Below are 20616 nucleotides of genomic sequence, written 5' to 3' on the forward strand. Positions count from 1 at the left end.
ATCTCAACTCAACTGAGCTGCCCCAAACCAAACAAAGGCCGGTCTGAGCGAGGGATTACTGCACGGGTGTGAGATTGTCCCTAATCCCCACTCTCTGCCCTCCTGGCTCTTCAGATACAGGAACAGAGAGCCGAGCCCGGACTCCGGGGCCTGAGCTTTGGGTTTCCATCCAAGGCCAATGGATCAAAACTGCATCCCAGCGTCATTAGTACAATTATCATTAGATTATTTTCTATTGAATTTTAGAAATAGCGACATATAAAATATAAATATAGATACCTTGAGGCTTAGAGTGACTGTCATGTTCTAAAGAATCTGGAATAGAAAGAACAGAATTTCAGTTCACAAATCACAGGAAAGACTCCGTGTGCAGGAGTCAGAATAGTTTGAAAATTGTCACTCCCGTTTTAATGACATTTAAATCTGTAACCGTGATGAATTGTTGAAAGATGAAGATAAATACCTTTAGTATCAGGGACACTCTCATTTTCTAAAGAGTCTGAAACAGAAGGAACAGAATTTCAGTTTCCAGACTACACGTTGTGTTATCCGAATGGTTTTCAAAGATCCCACTCTCCCAATGCAAACACCGACACACTCAGCACCTGGGTAGGTGACATCTCCATATAAATTTCACATCATTTCAATAAAGAGCTTGTTAATCCTCATAGACCCAGCTCCCATATATTAGCGCAGTCAATAATCCCCAGACAAAGAGATCTACAAACCATCATCTCCTCCGGCCACAATCACTTTGATTTTCCTTTTGACAATTTCATCGGAATCTGAAATGAAAACCGGTTTGCGATTATAAAAATGAAAAGTGAGTTTGAATTGTTCACCATTGAAAAGTGTTTCCCTGTTGCACGTTCTTTTTTGCTCACACTCAAATGTTAGTGTCCTGCCAACGTGTGCCAATCTCAACTCAACTGAGCTACCGCGAACCACACGAAGAGGGGTCTCAGCGAGGGATTACTGCACGGGTGTGAGATTGTCCCTAATCCCCATTCTCTGCCTCCTGGCTCTTCAGATACAGGAACAGAGAGCCGAGCACTGACTCCGGGGCCTGAGCTTTGGGTTTCCATCCAAGGCCAATGGATCAAAACTGCATCCCAGAGTCATTAGTACAATTATCATTAGATTATTTTCGAATGAATTTTAGAAATAGTGACATAAAATCTAAATTTAGATACCTTGAGGCTTAGAGTGACTGTCATGTTCTAAAGAATCTGGAATAGAAAGAACAGAATTTCAGTTCACAAATCACAGGAAAGCCTCCGTGTGCAGCTATCAGAATAGTTTCCCTGGGTGGCTCGGTTTAAATTTCCCCCCTTGGTCTCTCCGCACACCGAGTTCTTGTCAAAAGCACAGTCAATAATCACATCGTAATTCCCAGTTTTAGCATCCATCTATGCTATTCACCTCACCCACTCCTTGTGGGAGCGAGTTCCACATTCTCACCACTCTCTGGGTGAAGAAGTTTCTCCTGAATTCCCTATTGGATTTATTAGTGACTATCTTATATTTATGACCCCTAGTTTTGGTCTCCCCCACAAGGGGAAGCATTCTCTACGTCTACCCCGTCATACTCCTTAATAATTTTGAAAGCCTCTATTAGGTCACCCCTCAGACTTCTCGTTTCTAGGGAAAACAGCCCCAGCCTGTTCAATCTTTCCTCAAAGTTATAAAGTCTCAGATCTGGTTTCATCCTTGTAAATCATTTTTGCATCTTCTCCAGTGCCTCTATGATTTTTGTAATATGGAGACCAGTACCGTGTACTGTCCAAGTGTGGTCTAACCAAGGATCTATACAAGTTTAGTATAACTTCACTGCTTTTAGTTCTATCCCTCTAGAAATGAACGGCAGTGATTTGTTTGTATTTTTATGGCCTTGTTAACCTGTGTCGCTACTTTTAATGATTTGTGAATCTGTAGCCCGAGATCTCTTTGCTCCTTTACCCCATTTAGACTCTTATTTTCCAAGGAGTGTGTGTCCTCCTTATTTCTCCAAACAAAATGCACCACCTCACACTTATCTATATTGAAATACTTTTGCCATTTAAACACCCATTCTGTAAGTTTGTTATCATCTTCTTGTATTTTGTCGCAGTCTTCCTCAGTCTCATTATCCACCTATTTGGTGTCATTTGCAAATTCTGAAACTGTATTTCCGATTCCTGAGTCCAAATTGTTTATGTAAGTGGTGAACAACAGTGGTCCCAGCACCGATCCTTGTGGAACACCACTTCCCACCTTTTGCCAGTCTGAGTAAATACCCTTAACCCCAACTCTCTGTTTTCTGTTTTGGAGCCAGCTTGCTATCCATTCTGCTACTTGTTCCCTGACCCCACGTGTATTTGACATCATTTCAATAAAGAGCTTGTTAATCCTCACGGACCCAGCTCCCATATATTAGCGCAGTCAATAATCCCCAGACAGAGAGATCTACAAACCATCATCTCCTCCGGCCACAATCACTTTGATTTTCCTTTTGACAATTTCATCGGAATCTGAAATGAAAACCGGTTTTCGATTATAAAAATGAAAAGTGGGTTTGAATTGTTCACCATTGAAGTGTTTCCCTGTTGCACATTCTTTTTTGCTCACACTCAAACGTTAGTGTCCTGCCAACGTGTGCCAATCTCAACTCAACTGAGCAGCCCCGAACCAAAGAAAGGCCGGTCTCAGCGAGGGATTACTGCACGGGTGTGAGATTGTCCCTAATCCCCACTCTCTGCCCTCCTGGCTCTTCAGATACAGGAACAGAGAGCCGAGCACTGACTCCGGGGTCTGAGCTTTGGGTTTCCATCCAAGGCCAATGGATCAAAACTGCATCTCAGAGTCATTAGTGCAATTGTTAGATTACTTTCTGATGAATTTTAGAAATAGCGACAAATAAAATATAAGTATAGATACCTTGAGGCTTAGAGTGACTGTCATGTTCTAAAGAATCTGGAATAGAAAGAACAGAATTTCAGTTCACAAATCACAGGAAAGACTCCGTGTGCAGTTATCAGAATAGTTTCCCTGGGCGGGTCGATTTAAATTTCCCCCCTTGGTCACTCTGCACCCCGAGTTCTTGTCTAAAGCACAGTCAATAATCACATCGTAATTCTCAGTGTTAGATTTGGCTTCACTGGACAGGCAGACAATGAGGGGGTCGGGAATGGTGGAACAATAGACAGAGACACCAGCCCAGCAGTTATCAGAATAATTTGAAAATTGTCAATCCTGTTTTAATGACATTTAAATCTGTAACCGTGATGTATTGTTGAAAGATGAAGATAAATACCTTTAGTATCAGGGACACTCTCATTTTCTAAAGAGTCTGAAACAGAAAGAACAGAATTTCAGTTTCCAGACCACATGTTCAGTTATACTAATGGTTTTCAAAGATACCACTCCCGACACACAGTTCCTGGGTAGGTCACATCTCCAGGTATATTTTTACATAGAATGTCCAGCACAGAAACAGGCCATTTGACCCATCTGGTCTGTGCCGGTGTTTATGCTCCACACGAGCCTCCTCCCTCCCTACTTCATCTCCCCCTATCAGCATATCCTTCTATTCCTTTCTCCCTCATGTGCTTATCAAGCTTCCCCTTAAATCCATCTACACTATTCACCTCACCCACTCCTTGTGGGAGCGAGTTCCACATTCTCACCACTCTCTGGGTAAAGAAGTTTCTCCTGAATTCCCTATTGTATTTATTAGTGACTATCTTATATTTATGACCCCTAGTTTTGGTCTCCCCCACAAGGGGAAGCATTCTCTACATCTACCCCGTCATACTCCTTAATAATTTTGAAAGCCTCTATTAGGTCACCCCTCAGACTTCTCGTTTCTAGGGAAAACAGCCCCAGCCTGTTCAATCTTTCCTCAAAGTTATAAAGTCTCAGATCTGGTTTCATCCTTGTAAATCATTTTTGCATCTTCTCCAGTGCCTCTATGATTTTTGTAATATGGAGACCAGTACCGTGTACTGTCCAAGTGTGGTCTAACCAAGGATCTATACAAGTTTAGTATAACTTCACTGCTTTTAGTTCTATCCCTCTAGAAATGAACGCCAGTGATTTGTTTGTATTTTTATGGCCTTGTTAACCTGTGTCGCTACTTATTATGATTTGTGAATCAGTACCCCTGGATCTCTTTGCTCCTTTACCCCATTTAGACTCCTTTTCCAAGGAGTATGTGTCCTCCTTATTTCTCCAAACAAAATGCACCACCTCACACTTATCTATATTGAAATTCATTTGCCATTTACACACCCATTCTGAGAGTTTATTAACGTTTTCTTGTATTTTGTCACAGTCTTCCTCAGTATTAACCATACGCACCTATTTATTGCCAAATGCAAATTTTGAAATTGTACTTCCGATTCCTGAGTCCAAATCGTTAATGTAAATAGTGAACAACAGTGGTCCCAGCACCGATCCCTGTGTAACACCACTTCCCACCCTGAGTAAATACCCTTAACCCCTACTCTCTGTTTTCTGTTTTGTAGCCAGCTTGCTATCCATTCTGCTACTTGTTCCCTGACCCCACGTGTATTTGACATCATTTCAATAAAGAGTTTGTTAATCCTCACGAACCCAGCTCCCATATATTAGCTCAGTCAATAATCCCCAGACAGAGAGATCTACAAACCATCATCTCCTCCGGCCACAATCACTTTGATTTTCCTTTTGGCAATTTCATCAGAATCTGAAATGAAAATTGGTTTTCAATTATAAAATGGAAAATGGATTTGAATTGTTCACAATTGAAAAGTGTGTCTCTGTCACACGTTCCTTTTTGCTCACACTCAGACATTGCACTACCCACTGAATCGGTCACCTCACCATGAGCTCCATTCCTATCGCCCGACGGCCCAGCTCAGGGTTGGATTAGGGTTGGGTGATTTCACCAGGAAACTGCTGGTTGAATCCAGGAGGCTCCAGGGTCAGTGTGAGTCTCACTCCTGGCACTGAGACTGGCACACGTGAGTCCAGGTTGGTGTCCTGCCAACGCGTGCCAATCTCAACTCAACTGAGCAGCCCCGAACCAAACAAAGGCCAGCGTCAGCGAGGGATTACTGCACAGGTGTGAGATTGTCCCTAATCCCCACTCTCTGCCCTCCTGGCTCTTCAGATACAGGAACAGAGAGCCGAGCACTGACTCCGGGGCCTGAGCTTTGGGTTTCCATCCAAGGCCAATGGATCAAAACTGCATCCCAGAGTCATTAGTACAATTATCATTAGATTATTTTCCAATGAATTTTAGAAATAGTGACAAAAAATATAAATATAGATACCTTGAGGCTTCGAGTGACTGTCATGTTCTAAAGAATCTGGAATAGAAAGAACAGAATTTCAGTTCACAAATCACAGGAAAGACTCCGTGTGCAGTTAATTTCCCCCCTTGGTCTCTCTCTGCACCCCGAGTTCTTGCCTGAAGCACAGTCAATAATCACATCGCAATTCCCAGTTTAGATTTGGCGTCACTGGACACGCAGATAATGAGGGGGTCGGGAATGGTGCAACAATAGACAGACGGACACCAGCCCAGCACTCGTCTCAACTCAATAAAATGTAGAAAAGTCCACTCACTGGAGTTGTGATTGTTTGTGTTTCTGTTTCCAGTTTCATGCGAATCTGAATCAAAAATTAGAAAGCAGAGTTTCCTCAGTAAAGATTATATTTGAAACATAAACGTGACAGAATTGGTTGTTTTATTGAGTCCTCGTCAAACGGGTGTGAAGGGGCAGTGAGTGAGGTCTCATTAAACGGGTGTAAAGGGGCAGTGAGTGAGGTCTCATTAAACGGGTGTGAAGGGGCAGTGAGTGAGGTCTCATTAAACGGGTGTAAAGGGGCAGTGAGTGAGGTCTCATTAAACGGGTGTGAAGGGGCAGTGAGTGAGGTCTCATTAAACGGGTGTAAAGGGGCAGTGAGTGAGGTCTCATTAAACGGGTGTAAAGGGGCAGTGAGTGAGGTCTCATCAAACGGGTGTAAAGGGGCAGTGAGTGCGGTCTCATTAAACGGGTGTAAAGGGGCAGTGAGTGCGGTCTCATTAAACGGGTGTAAAGGGGCAGTGAGTGAGGTCTCATTAAACGGGTGTAAAGGGGCAGTGAGTGAGGTCTCATTAAACGGGTGTAAAGGGGCAGTGAGTGCGGTGTTTCACACAGACCTGTACTGAGATCCACCACAACATAATCTGCAGCTCCCGATACATCACCTCGGGCCTCGGCCAATCCAGGACCTCTGGATAGAACCTGGACTGGACCCAGAGTGACCGTCCAGCTCTGCTCTGAGAGTGGATTAGGATCAAGTAGCAGAAAACTGCTGACTCCATTCAGAACAAACATTGATCAACGGCACTGCAATCTCTGGTTAAACCCCCGACAATCGGTGATGTTTTATTCAAATGCCAGTGTAAATACCTGTCTCTGCAGAGTGACTCTCCTTCGGGGAAGAATCTGCAATAGAACAGAACAGAATTTTAATTCACTGCTCACTGGACAGTTTTTCTGTTTCATTCTCCCAATGTCGCTCCCATTGTAAACACTGAGAGCCCCCAGTCCTTGGGTAGGAAATGTGAATATTCTGTTCTAAACTCAGCCACTGGACCCTTACAGTCAAACATTACACAACTCACTGAATCGGTCACCTCACTATTTAACTTGGCTCTAATTTGTGATTGAATGAATCACTAGTAACTGCTTCCACCGTCTCCGCGGGGAGCCTGGTCCATAAATTCACCACTCACTCAATGAAATATTGTTTCCACAGATTAGTTTTGAATTTACCCCCTTCAAGGGCAGGCCGTGTCCTCTGGATCTACTGTTCTGAACAAGGTGAAACTGCTGGTCAGGGTTGACATTATCCAGTCCCTTTAGATTCCTAAAAACAATAATCGTATCACCTCTCAACCTTCTCTTGTCGAGTGAGAACTTGCCCAATTTACGGAATCGCTCCTCCTAATTCAATCCCTCCATCCTCTCTTCTGCATCCTTTCAATAGCTGCAATATTCCATGGACCAGAACTGTACACAGTTCTGAGGGCGGTCGCACCAATAATTTATAAAGGGACAGGTTTACCTCACAATTTTGGCTCAATATTGATCTTTTAATACGTCCAGACATCTGATTTGCTTCATTCACTGTCACCGAGGGTTGTTGCGATAGTTTCAATTTCTAGTCAGACAGGACCCCCCAGATCTCTCTCATTTTCCATGCACTTTATTTCCAATCCATTTAAGTAATAACCAGGAGCAAACTACAGACAGTCCTGTGCTAGGAACCAATGATCCCTGGTTAGTGTGTTAATACTGAGCCCAATCAGAGCGCAGGTTGGGAGTAACTCACTGAGAGGGACCAGAGCCTGTGCCTCCCCTCACGGACCCAGCTCCCATATATTAGCGCAGTCAATAATCCCCAGACAGAGAGATCTACAAACCATCATCTCCTCCGGCCACAATCACTTTGATTTTCCTGTTGGCAATTTCATCGGAATCTGAAACGAAAGCCGGTTTTTGATTATCAAATAGGAAATGAATTTGAATTGTTCACAATTGAAAAGTGTGTCTCTGTCGCACGTTCCTTTTTGCTCACTCTCAGACATTGCACTACCCACTGAATCGGTCACCTCACCATGAGCTCCATTCCCATCGCCCGACGGCCCAGCTCAGGGTTGGATTAGGGTTGGGTGATTTCACCAGGAAACTGCTGGTTGAATCCAGGAGGCTCCAGGGTCAGTGTGAGTCTCACTCCTGGCACTGAGACTGGCACACGCGAGTCCAGGTTGGTGTCCTGCCAACGTGTGCCAATCTCAACTCAACTGAGCAGCCCCGAACCAAACAAAGGCCAGTGTCAGCGAGGGATTACTGCACGGGTGTGAGATTGTCCCAAATCCCCACTCTCTGCTCTCCTGGCTCTTCAGATACAGGAACAGAGAGCCGAGCACTGACTCCGGGGCCTGAGCTTTGGGTTTCCATCCAAGGCCAATGGATCAAAACTGCATCCCAGAGTCATTAGTACAATTATCATTAGATTATTTTCTATTGAATTTTAGAAATAGCGACAAATAAAATATAAATATAGATACCTTGAGGCTTAGAGTGACTGTCATGTTCGAAAGAATCTGGAATAGAAAGAACAGAATTTCAGTTCACAAATCACAGGAAAGACTCCGTGTGCAGTTATCAGAATAGTTTGAAAATTGTCACTCCCGTTTTAATGACATTTAAATCTGTAACCGTGATGTATTGTTGAAAGATGAAGATAAATACCTTTAGTATCAGGGACACTCTCATTTTCTAAAGAGTCTGAAACAGAAGGAACGGAATTTCAGTTTCCAGACCACACGTTCAGTTATCCGAATGGTTTTCAAAGATCCCACTCCCGACACACTCAGTGCCTGGGTAGGTCACATCTCCAGATAGATTTTTACATAGAATGTACAGCACAGAAACAGGCCATTCGGCCCTGGTCTATGCCGGTGTTAATGCTTCTCATGAGCCTCCTCCCACCCTACTTCATCTCACCCTATCAGCATATCCTTCTCCTCATTTCTCACTCATGTACTTATCTAGCTTCCCCTTAAATGTATCTATGCTATTCACCTCAACTACTCCATGTGGTAGAAAGCCCCACATTCTCACCACTCTCTGGGTAAAGATATTTCTCCTGAATTCTTTATTGAATTTATTAGTGACCATCTTATATTTATGACCCCTAGTTTTGGTCTCTGCCACAAGTGGAAATATCTTCTCGATGTCTACCCTGTCATACTCCTTAATAATGTTCAAAATTTCTATTAGGTCACTTCTCAGACTTCTGAAGAGAAAAGAGCTCCAGCCTGTTCAATCTTTCCTCATAGTTATAAAGTCTCAGTTCAGGAATCATCCTTGTGAATCACTTTTGCACCTTCTCCAGTGCCTCTATGATTTTTGTAATATGGAGACCAGAATTGTGAACAGTCCTCCAAGTGTGGTCTAACCAAGGTCTATACATGTTTAGCATAACGTCACTGCTATTCAATTCTGTCTGTCTAGAAATGAACCCCGATGCTTTGTTTGTATTTTTATGGCCTTATTAACCTGTGTCGCTACTTTTAATGATTTGTGAATCTGTACCCCGAGATCTCTTTGCTCCTTTACCCCATTCATTCTCTTATTTTCCAAGGAGTGTGTGTCCTCCTTATTCCTCCCACCAAAATGCACCACCTCACACTTTTCTATATTGAAATTCATTTGCCAATTACACACCCATTCTGCAAGTTTATTAACGGCTTCTTGTATTTTGTCGCAGTCTTCCTCAGTATTAACCATACGCCACAATTTATCGTCAATTGCAAATTTTGAAATTGCTCTTCCGATTCCTGAGTCCAAATTGTTTATGTAAATGGTGAACAACAGTGGTCCCAGCACCGATCCTTGTGAATCACTATTTTCCACCTCATGCCAGTCTGAGTAAATACCCTTAACCCCTACTCTCTGTTTTCTGTTTTGGAGCCAGCTTGCTATCCATTCTGCTACTTGTTCCCTGACCCCACGTGTATTTGACATAATTTCAATAAAGAGCTTGTTAATCCTCACGGACCCAGCTCCCATATATTAGCGCAGTCAATAATCCCCAGACAGAGAGATCTACAAACCATCATCTCCTCCGGCCACAATCACTTTGATTTTCCTTTTGGCAATTTCATCGGAATCTGAAATGAAAACCGGTTTTCGATTATAAAATGGAAAATGAATTTGAATTGTTCACAATTAAAGTGTGTCCCTGTCGCACGTTCCTTTTTGCTCACACTCAGACATTGCACTACCCACTGAATCGGTGACCTCACCATGAGCTCCATTCCCATCGCCTGACGGCCCAGCTCAGGGTTGGATTAAGGTTGGGTGATTTCACCAGGAAACTGCTGGTTGAATCCAGGAGGCTCCAGGGTCAGTGTGAGTCTCACTCCTGGCACTGAGACTGGCACACGTGAGTCCAGGTTGGTGTCCTGCCAACATGTGCCAATCTCAACTCGACTTTTTTTTTGTTCATGGGATGTGGGCATCGCTGGCAAGGCCAGCATTTATTGGCCATCCTTAATTGCCATTGAGATGGTGGTGGTGAGCCGCCTTCTTGAACCACTGCAGTCCGTGTGGTGAAGGTTCTCCCACAGTGCTGTTAGGAAGGGAGTTCCAGGATTTTGACCCTGCAACGATGAAGGAACGGTGATATATTTCCAAGTCGGGATGGTGTGTGACTTGTAGGGGAACGTGCAGGTGGTGATGTTCCCATGCGCCTGCTGCCCTTGTCCTTCTAGTTAGCAGAGGTTGCGGTTTGGGAGGTGCTGTTGAAGCCTTGGCGAGTTGCTGCGGTGCATCCTGTGGATGGTACACACTGCAGCCACAGTGCGCCAGTGGTGAAGGGAGTGAATGTATAGGGTGGTGGACGGGGTGCCAATCAAGCGGGCTGCTTTGTCCTGCATGGTGTTGAGCATCTTGAGTGTTGTTGGAGCAACACTCATCCAGGCAAGTGGAGAGTATTCCATCACACTCCTGACTTGTGCCTTCTAGATGGTGGAAAGGAGGGGAGTCACTCGTTGCAGAATACCCAGCCTCTGACCTGCTCTTGTAGCCACAGTATTTATGTGGCTGGTCCAATTAAGTTTCTTGTCAATGGAGACCCCCAGGATGTTGATGGTGGGGGAATTTGGCAATGACTGCCGTTGAATGTCAAGGGAAGGTGGTTAGACTCTCTCTTGTTGGAGATGGTCATTGTCTGGCGCGAATGTTACTTGCCACTTATCAGCCCAAGCCTGGATGTTGTCCAGGTCATGCTGCATGCAGGCACAGACTGCTTCATTATCTGAGGGGTTTCGAATAGTACTGAACACTGTGCAATCATCAGCGAACATCCCCATTTCTGACCTGATGGAGGGAAGGTCATTGATGAAGCAGCTGAAGATGGTTGGGCCTAGGACACTGCCCTGAGGAATTCCTGCAGCAATGTCCTGTGGCTGAGCTGCCCAGAACCAAACAAAGGCCAGTCTCAGCGAGGGATTACTGCACGGGTCTGAGATTGTCCCTAAACCACATTCTCTGCCCTCCTGGCTCTTCAGATACAGGAACAGAGAGCCGAGCACTGACTCCGGGGTCTGAGCTTTGGGTTTCCATCCAAGGCCAATGGATCAAAACTACATCCCAGAGTCATTAGTACAATTATCATTAGATTATTTTCTAAGGAATTTTAGAAATAGCGACATATAAAATATAAATATAGATACCTTGAGGCTTAGAGTGACTGTCATGTTCTAAAGAATCTGGAATAGAAAGAACAGAATTTCAGTTCACAAATCACAGGAAAGACTCCGTGTGCAGGAGTCAGAATAGTTTGAAAATTGTCACTCCTGTTTTAATGTCATTTAAATCTGTAACCGTGATGTATTGTTCAAAGTTCAAGATAAATACCTTTAGTATCAGGGACACTCTCATTTTCTAAAGAGTCTGAAATAGAAAGAACAGAATTTCAGTTTCCAGACCACACGTTCAGTTAACACCAACACTCAGCACCTGGGTCAGTGACATTTACTTAGATATTTATACATAGAATTTACAGCATGGTAACAGGCCATTCGGCCCAACTGCTCCATGCTGCTGTTTATGCTTCATTGTAGCCTCCTCCCTCCCTACTTCATCTAACCCTATCAGCATATCCTTCTATTCCTTTCTCCCTCATGTGTTTATCCAGCTTCCCCTTAAATGCATCTACACTATTCACCTCAACCACTCCTTGTGGTAGCAAGTTCCACATTCTAACCACTCTCTGGGTAAAGGAGTTTCTCTTCAATTCTTTATTGGATTAATTAGTGACTGTCTTATATTTATGGCTCCTGGTTTTGATCTCCCCCACAAGTGGAAACACCTTCTCTACTTCTACCCTATCAAACCCCTTCGTAATTTTAAAGAATTCTATCGGGTCACCTCTCAGCCTTCTCTTTTGAAGAGAAAAGAGCCCCAGCCTGTTCAGTCTTTACTGATAGTTAGAACCTTTCAGTTCATAGAATCATAGAATGGCCTCCTTCCGTGCTGTAACCATTCGGTCCGTCGAGTCCGTGCCAGCAATCCAGCCAGTCCCACTCCCCCGCCCTATCCCCATAGCCCAGCAAATTTTTTCCCTTCAAGTACTTACCCAGTTCCCTATTGAAAGCCACGACTGAATCTGCCTCCACCCCCCCTATAAGTGCATTCCAGATCCTAACCACTCGCTGTGTAAAAAAAGATTTTCCTCATGTCACCTTTAGTTCTTTTGCCAATCACCTTAAGTCTATGTCCTCTGGTTCTCGACCCCCTCCACCAATGGGAACAGTTTCTCTATCTACTGTCAAGACAACTTCATGATTTTGAACCCCTCTATCAAATCTCCTCACAGCCTTCTCTGTTCTAAGGAGAACAACCCCAGCTTCTCCAGTCTATCCAAGTAACTAAAGTCCCTCATCCCTGGAATCATTCTACTAAACCTCTACTGCACCCTCTCTAAGGCCTTCACCTCCTTCCTAAAGTGTGGGGCCCAGAACTGGACACAATGTTCCAGTTATGGCCGAACCAGTGTTTTATAAAGGTTCATCATAATCTCCTTGCTTTTATACTCCATGTGTCTATTTATAAAGCCCAGGATCCCATATGTTTTCTTAACCACTTTCTCATCCTGCTCTGCCACCTTCAACAATTTGTGCACATATACCCCCAGATCTCTCTGTTCCTGTACCCCTTTTAGAGTTGTGCCCGCTAGTTTATATTGCCTCTCCTCGTTCTTCCTACCAAAATGTATCACTTCACGCTTTTCTGTGTTGAATTTCATCTGCCACATGTCCGCCCATGCCAGCAGCCTGTCTGTATCCTCTTGAAGTCTATCACTATCCTCCTCACTGTTTACTACACTTCCAAAATTATGAAATTGTGCCCTGTATGCCCAAGTCCAAGCCATTAATATATATAAAAAAATAATGGTCCCAGCACTGACCCCTGGGGAACACCACTGTACACCACCCTCCAGTCCAAAAAACAATCGTTCACCATACTCTGTTTCCTATTAGTTAGCCAATTCTGTATCCATGCTGCTACTGCCCTCTTTTATTCCATGGGCTTCAACTTTGATTACAACCCTATTATGCGGCCTTATGGAAGTCCATGTACACAACATCAATGGCATTGCCCACATCGGGAATGTTCTGGAATCATCCTTTTCAATCTGTCTTGCACCTGCTTCAGAGCCTCAATATCCTTTTTGTAATATGGAGACCAAAACTGTACACAGTACTCTAAGTGTGGTCCAACCAAAGTTCTATACAAGTTTAGAAAAACTTGTCTGCTATTCAATTCCATCCCTCCAGAAAAAAACCCCGATGCTTTGTTTGTATTTTTATGGCCTTATTAACCTGTGTCGCTACTTTTAATGATTTGTGAATCTGTACCCCGAGATCTCTTTGCTCCTTTACCCCATTTAGACTCTTATTTTCAAAGGAGTGTGTGTCCTGATTTCTCACACCAAAATGCACCAACTCACACTTTTCGATGTTGAAATTCGTTTGCCATTTACACACCCATTCTGCGAGTTTATTAACATCTTGTATTTTGTTGCAGTCTTCCTCAGTATTAACTTTATGCATCGACTGAAAGGTTCTAACTATCAGATGCAAATTTTGAAATTATATTTCCGATTCCAGAGTCCCAATTGTTTATGTAAATGGTGAACAACAGTGGTCCCAGCACCGATCCCCGTGGACAACCACTTCCCACCTTCAGCCAGTCTGAGTAAATACCCTTAACCCCTACTCTCTGTTTTCTGTTTTGTAGCCAGCTTGCTATCCATTCTGCTACTTGTTCCCTGACCCCACATGTATTTGACATCATTTCAATAAAGAGCTTGTTAATCCTCACGGACCCAGCTCCCATATATTAGCGCAGTCAATAATCCCCAGACAGAGAGATCTACAAACCATCATCTCCTCCGGCCACAATCACTTTGATTTTCCTTTTGGCAATTTCATCGGAATCTGAAATGAAAACCGGTTTTCGATTATAAAATGGAAAATGGATTTGAATTGTTCACAATTTAAAAGTGTGTCTCTGTCGCACGTTCCTTTTTGCTCACACTCAGACATTGCACTACCCACTGAATCGCTCACCTCACCATGAGCTCCATTCCCATCGCCCGACGGCCCAGCTCAGGGTTGGATTAGAGTTGGGTGATTTCACCAGGAAACTGCTGGTTGAATCCAGGAGGCTCCAGGGTCAGTGTGAGTCTCACTCCTGGCACTGAGACTGGCACACGTGAGTCCAGGTTAGTGTCCTGCCAACGTGTGCCAATCTCAACTCAACTGAGCAGCCCCGAACCAAAGAAAGGCCGGTCTCAGCGAGGGATTACTGCACGGGTGTGAGATTGTCCCTAATCCCCACTCTCTGCCCTCCTGGCTCTTCAGATACAGGAACAGAGAGCCGAGCACTGACTCCGGGGTCTGAGCTTTGGGTTTCCATCCAAGGCCAATGGATCAAAACTGCATCCCAGCGTCATTAGTACAATTATCATTAGATTATTTTCTAATGAATTTTAGAAATAGCGACAAATAAAATATAAATATAGATACCTTGAGGCTTAGAGTGACTGTCATGTTCGAAAGAATCTGGAATAGAAAGAACAGAATTTCAGTTCACAAATCACAGGAAAGACTCCGTGTGCAGTTATCAGAATAGTTTGAAAATTGTCACTCCCGTTTTAATGACATTTAAATCTGTAACCGTGATGTATTGTTGAAAGATGAAGATAAATACCTTTAGTATCAGGGACACTCTCATTTTCTAAAGAGTCTGAAACAGAAGGAACGGAATTTCAGTTTCCAGACCACACGTTCAGTTATCCGAATGGTTTTCAAAGATCCCACTCCCGACACACTCAGTGCCTGGGTAGGTCACATCTCCAGATAGATTTTTACATAGAATGTACAGCACAGAAACAGGCCATTCGGCCCTGGTCTATGCCGGTGTTAATGCTTCTCATGAGCCTCCTCCCACCCTACTTCATCTCACCCTATCAGCATATCCTTCTCCTCATTTCTCACTCATGTACTTATCTAGCTTCCCCTTAAATGTATCTATGCTATTCACCTCAACTACTCCATGTGGTAGAAAGCCCCACATTCTCACCACTCTCTGGGTAAAGATATTTCTCCTGAATTCTTTATTGAATTTATTAGTGACCATCTTATATTTATGACCCCTAGTTTTGGTCTCCGCCACAAGTGGAAATATCTTCTCGATGTCTACCCTGTCATACTCCTGAATAATGTTCAAAATTTCTATTAGGTCACCTCTCAGACTTCTGAAGAGAAAAGAGCTCCAGCCTGTTCAATCTTTCCTCATAGTTATAAAGTCTCAGTTCAGGAATCATCCTTGTGAATCACTTTTGCACCTTCTCCAGTGCCTCTATGATTTTTGTAATATGGAGACCAGAATTGTGAACAGTCCTCCAAGTGTAGTCTAACCAAGGTCTATACATGTTTAGCATAACGTCACTGCTATTCAATTCTATCCATCTAGAAATGAACCCCGATGCTTTGTTTGTATTTTTATGGCCTTATTAACCTGTGTCGCTACTTTTAATGATTTGTGAATCTGTACCCCGAGATCTCTTTGCTCCTTTACCCCATTCATTCTCTTATTTTCCAAGGAGTGTGTGTCCTCCTTATTCCTCCCAACAAAATGCACCACCTCACACTTTTCTATATTGAAATTCATTTGCCAATTACACACCCATTCTGCAAGTTTATTAACGGCTTCTTGTATTTTGTCGCAGTCTTCCTCAGTATTAACCATACGCCACAATTTATCGTCAATTGCAAATTTTGAAATTGCTCTTCCGATTCCTGAGTCCAAATTGTTTATGTAAATGGTGAACAGTGGTCCCAGCACCGATCCTTGTGAATCACTATTTTCCACCTCATGCCAGTCTGAGTAAATACCCTTAACCCCTACTCTCTGTTTTCTGTTTTGGAGCCAGCTTGCTATCCATTCTGCTACTTGTTCCCTGACCCCACGTGTATTTGACATAATTTCAATAAAGAGCTTGTTAATCCTCACGGACCCAGCTCCCATATATTAGCGCAGTCAATAATCCCCAGACAGAGAGATCTACAAACCATCATCTCCTCCGGCCACAATCACTTTGATTTTCCTTTTGGCAATTTCATCGGAATCTGAAATGAAAACCGGTTTTCGATTATAAAATGGAAAATGAATTTGAATTGTTCACAATTAAAGTGTGTCCCTGTCGCACGTTCCTTTTTGCTCACACTCAGACATTGCACTACCCACTGAATCGGTGACCTCACCATGAGCTCCATTCCCATCGCCTGACGGCCCAGCTCAGGGTTGGATTAGGGTTGGGTGATTTCACCAGGAAACTGCTGGTTGAATCCAGGAGGCTCCAGGGTCAGTGTGAGTCTCACTCCTGGCACTGAGACTGGCACACGTGAGTCCAGGTTGGTGTCCTGCCAACATGTGCCAATCTCAACTCGACTTTTTTTTTGTTCATGGGATGTGGGCATCGCTGGCAAGGCCAGCATTTATTGGCCATCCTTAATTGCCATTGAGATGGTGGTGGTGAGCCGCCTTCTTGAACCGCTGCAGTCAGTGTGGTGAAGGTTCTCCCACAGTGCTGTTAGGAAGGGAGTTCCAGGATTTTGACCCTGCAACGATGAAGGAACGGTGATATATTTCCAAGTCGGGATGGTGTGTGACTTGTAGGGGAACGTGCAGGTGGTGTTGTTCCCATGCGCCTGCTGCCCTTGTCCTTCTAGTTGGCAGAGGTTGCGGTTTGGGAGGTGCTGTTGAAGCCTTGGCGAGTTGCTGCGGTGCATCCTGTGGATGGTACACACTGCAGCCACAGTGCGCCAGTGGTGAAGGGAGTGAATGTATAGGGTGGTGGACGGGGTGCCAATCAAGCGGGCTGCTTTGTCCTGCATGGTGTTGAGCATTTTGAGTGTTGTTGGAGCAACACTCATCCAGGCAAGTGGAGAGTATTCCATCACACTCCTGACTTGTGCCTTGTAGATGGTGGAAAGGTGGTGAGTCACTCGTTGCAGAATACCCAGCCTCTGACCTGCTCTTGTAGCCACAGTATTTATGTGGCTGGTCCAGTTAAGTTTCTTGTCAATGGAGACCCCCAGGATGTTGATGGTGGGGGAATTTGGCAATGACTGCCGTTGAATGTCAAGGGAAGGTGGTTAGACTCTCTCTTGTTGGAGATGGTCATTGTCTGGCGCGAATGTTACTTGCCACTTATCAGCCCAAGCCTGGATGTTGTCCAGGTCTTGCTGCATGCAGGCACAGACTGCTTCATTATCTGAGGGGTTTCGAATAGTACTGAACACTGTGCAATCATCAGCGAACATCCCCATTTCTGACCTGATGGAGGGAAGGTCATTGATGAAGCAGCTGAAGATGGTTGGGCCTAGGACACTGCCCTGAGGAATTCCTGCAGCAATGTCCTGTGGCTGAGCTGCCCAGAACCAAACAAAGGCCAGTCTCAGCGAGGGATTACTGCACGGGTCTGAGATTGTCCCTAAACCACATTCTCTGCCCTCCTGGCTCTTCTGATACAGGAACAGAGAGCCGAGCACTGACTCCGGGGTCTGAGCTTTGGGTTTCCATCCAAGGCCAATGGATCAAAACTACATCCCAGAGTCATTAGTACAATTATCATTAGATTATTTTCTAAGGAATTTTAGAAATAGCGACATATAAAATATAAATATAGATACCTTGAGGCTTAGAGTGACTGTCATGTTCTAAAGAATCTGGAATAGAAAGAACAGAATTTCAGTTCACAAATCACAGGAAAGACTCCGTGTGCAGGAGTCAGAATAGTTTGAAAATTGTCACTCCTGTTTTAATGTCATTTAAATCTGTAACCGTGATGTATTGTTCAAAGTTCAAGATAAATACCTTTAGTATCAGGGACACTCTCATTTTCTAAAGAGTCTGAAACAGAAAGAACAGAATTTCAGTTTCCAGACCACACGTTCAGTTAACACCAACACTCAGCACCTGGGTCAGTGACATTTACTTAGATATTTATACATAGAATTTACAGCATGGTAACAGGCCATTCGGCCCAACTGCTCCATGCTGCTGTTTATGCTTCATTGTAGCCTCCTCCCTCCCTACTTCATCTAACCCTATCAGCATATCCTTCTATTCCTTTCTCCCTCATGTGTTTATCCAGCTTCCCCTTAAATGCATCTACACTATTCACCTCAACCACTCCTTGTGGTAGCAAGTTCCACATTCTAACCACTCTCTGGGTAAAGGAGTTTCTCTTCAATTCTTTATTGGATTAATTAGTGACTGTCTTATATTTATGGCTCCTGGTTTTGATCTCCCCCACAAGTGGAAACACCTTCTCTACTTCTACCCTATCAAACCCCTTCGTAATTTTAAAGAATTCTATCGGGTCACCTCTCAGCCTTCTCTTTTGAAGAGAAAAGAGCCCCAGCCTGTTCAGTCTTTACTGATAGTTAGAACCTTTCAGTTCATAGAATCATAGAATGGCCTCCTTCCGTGCTGTAACCATTCGGTCCGTCGAGTCCATGCCAGCTCTCGGCATGAGCAATCCAGCCAGTCCCACTCCCCCGCCCTATCCCCATAGCCCAGCAAATTTTTTCCCTTCAAGTACTTACCCAGTTCCCTATTGAAAGCCACGACTGAATCTGCCTCCACCCCCCCTATAAGTGCATTCCAGATCCTAACCACTCGCTGTGTAAAAAAAGATTTTCCTCATGTCACCTTTAGTTCTTTTGCCAATCACCTTAAGTCTATGTCCTCTGGTTCTCGACCCCCTCCACCAATGGGAACAGTTTCTCTATCTACTGTCAAGACAACTTCATGATTTTGAACCCCTCTATCAAATCTCCTCACAGCCTTCTCTGTTCTAAGGAGAACAACCCCAGCTTCTCCAGTCTATCCAAGTAACTAAAGTCCCTCATCCCTGGAATCATTCTACTAAACCTCTACTGCACCCTCTCTAAGGCCTTCACCTCCTTCCTAAAGTGTGGGGCCCAGAACTGGACACAATGTTCCAGTTATGGCCGAACCAGTGTTTTATAAAGGTTCATCATAATCTCCTTGCTTTTGTACTCCATGTGTCTATTTATAAAGCCCAGGATCCCATATGTTTTCTTAACCACTTTCTCATCCTGCTCTGCCACCTTCAACAATTTGTGCACATATACCCCCAGATCTCTCTGTTCCTGTACCCCTTTTAGAGTTGTGCCCGCTAGTTTATATTGCCTCTCCTCGTTCTTCCTACCAAAATGTATCACTTCACGCTTTTCTGTGTTGAATTTCATCTGCCACATGTCCGCCCATGCCAGCAGCCTGTCTGTATCCTCTTGAAGTCTATCACTATCCTCCTCACTGTTTACTACACTTCCAAAATTATGAAATTGTGCCCTGTATGCCCAAGTCCAAGCCATTAATATATATAAAAAAATAATGGTCCCAGCACTGACCCCTGGGGAACACCACTGTACACCACCCTCCAGTCCAAAAAACAATCGTTCACCATACTCTGTTTCCTATTAGTTAGCCAATTCTGTATCCATGCTGCTACTGCCCTCTTTTATTCCATGGGCTTCAACTTTGATTACAACCCTATTATGCGGCCTTATGGAAGTCCATGTACACAACATCAATGGCATTGCCCACATCGGGAATGTTCTGGAATCATCCTTTTCAATCTGTCTTGCACCTGCTTCAGAGCCTCAATATCCTTTTTGTAATATGGAGACCAAAACTGTACACAGTACTCTAAGTGTGGTCCAACCAAAGTTCTATACAAGTTTAGAAAAACTTGTCTGCTATTCAATTCCATCCCTCCAGAAAAAAACCCCGATGCTTTGTTTGTATTTTTATGGCCTTATTAACCTGTGTCGCTACTTTTAATGATTTGTGAATCTGTACCCCGAGATCTCTTTGCTCCTTTACCCCATTTAGACTCTTATTTTCAAAGGAGTGTGTGTCCTGATTTCTCACACCAAAATGCACCAACTCACACTTTTCGATGTTGAAATTCGTTTGCCATTTACACACCCATTCTGCGAGTTTATTAACATCTTGTATTTTGTTGCAGTCTTCCTCAGTATTAACTTTACGCATCGACTGAAAGGTTCTAACTATCAGATGCAAATTTTGAAATTATATTTCCGATTCCTGAGTCCCAATTGTTTATGTAAATGGTGAACAACAGTGGTCCCAGCACCGATCCTTGTGGAAAACCACTTCCCACCCTCCGCCAGTCTGAGTAAATACCCTTAACCCCAACTCTCTGTTTTCTGTTTTGTAGCCAGCTTGCTATCCATTCTGCTACTTGTTCCCTGACCCCACGTGTATTTGACATCATTTCAATAAAGAGCTTGTTAATCCTCACGGACCCAGCTCCCATATATTAGCGCAGTCAATAATCCCCAGACAGAGAGATCTACAAACCATCATCTCCTCCGGCCACAATCACTTTGATTTTCCTTTTGGCAATTTCATCGGAATCTGAAATGAAAACCGGTTTTCGATTATAAAATGGAAAATGGATTTG

At 43.9% G+C, this 20616-nt stretch overlaps 1 long non-coding RNA gene across 1 annotated transcript; it reads right to left on the reverse strand.

The window, feature by feature from the left end:
- Positions 1-5294: 5294 nt before the first annotated feature.
- On the reverse strand, positions 5295-6456 carry LOC137305649 (uncharacterized). Its single transcript, XR_010958730.1, has 3 exons — positions 6420-6456; positions 5590-5634; positions 5295-5330 (listed from the first exon to the last, which is right to left on the reverse strand). It is a non-coding gene; the product is annotated as an uncharacterized lncRNA (long non-coding RNA).
- Between the last annotated feature and the right edge of the window lie 14160 nt (positions 6457-20616).

Source organism: Heptranchias perlo, chromosome 40, assembly GCF_035084215.1.
Source record: "Heptranchias perlo isolate sHepPer1 chromosome 40, sHepPer1.hap1, whole genome shotgun sequence".
Classification (NCBI taxonomy): domain Eukaryota; kingdom Metazoa; phylum Chordata; class Chondrichthyes; order Hexanchiformes; family Hexanchidae; genus Heptranchias; species Heptranchias perlo.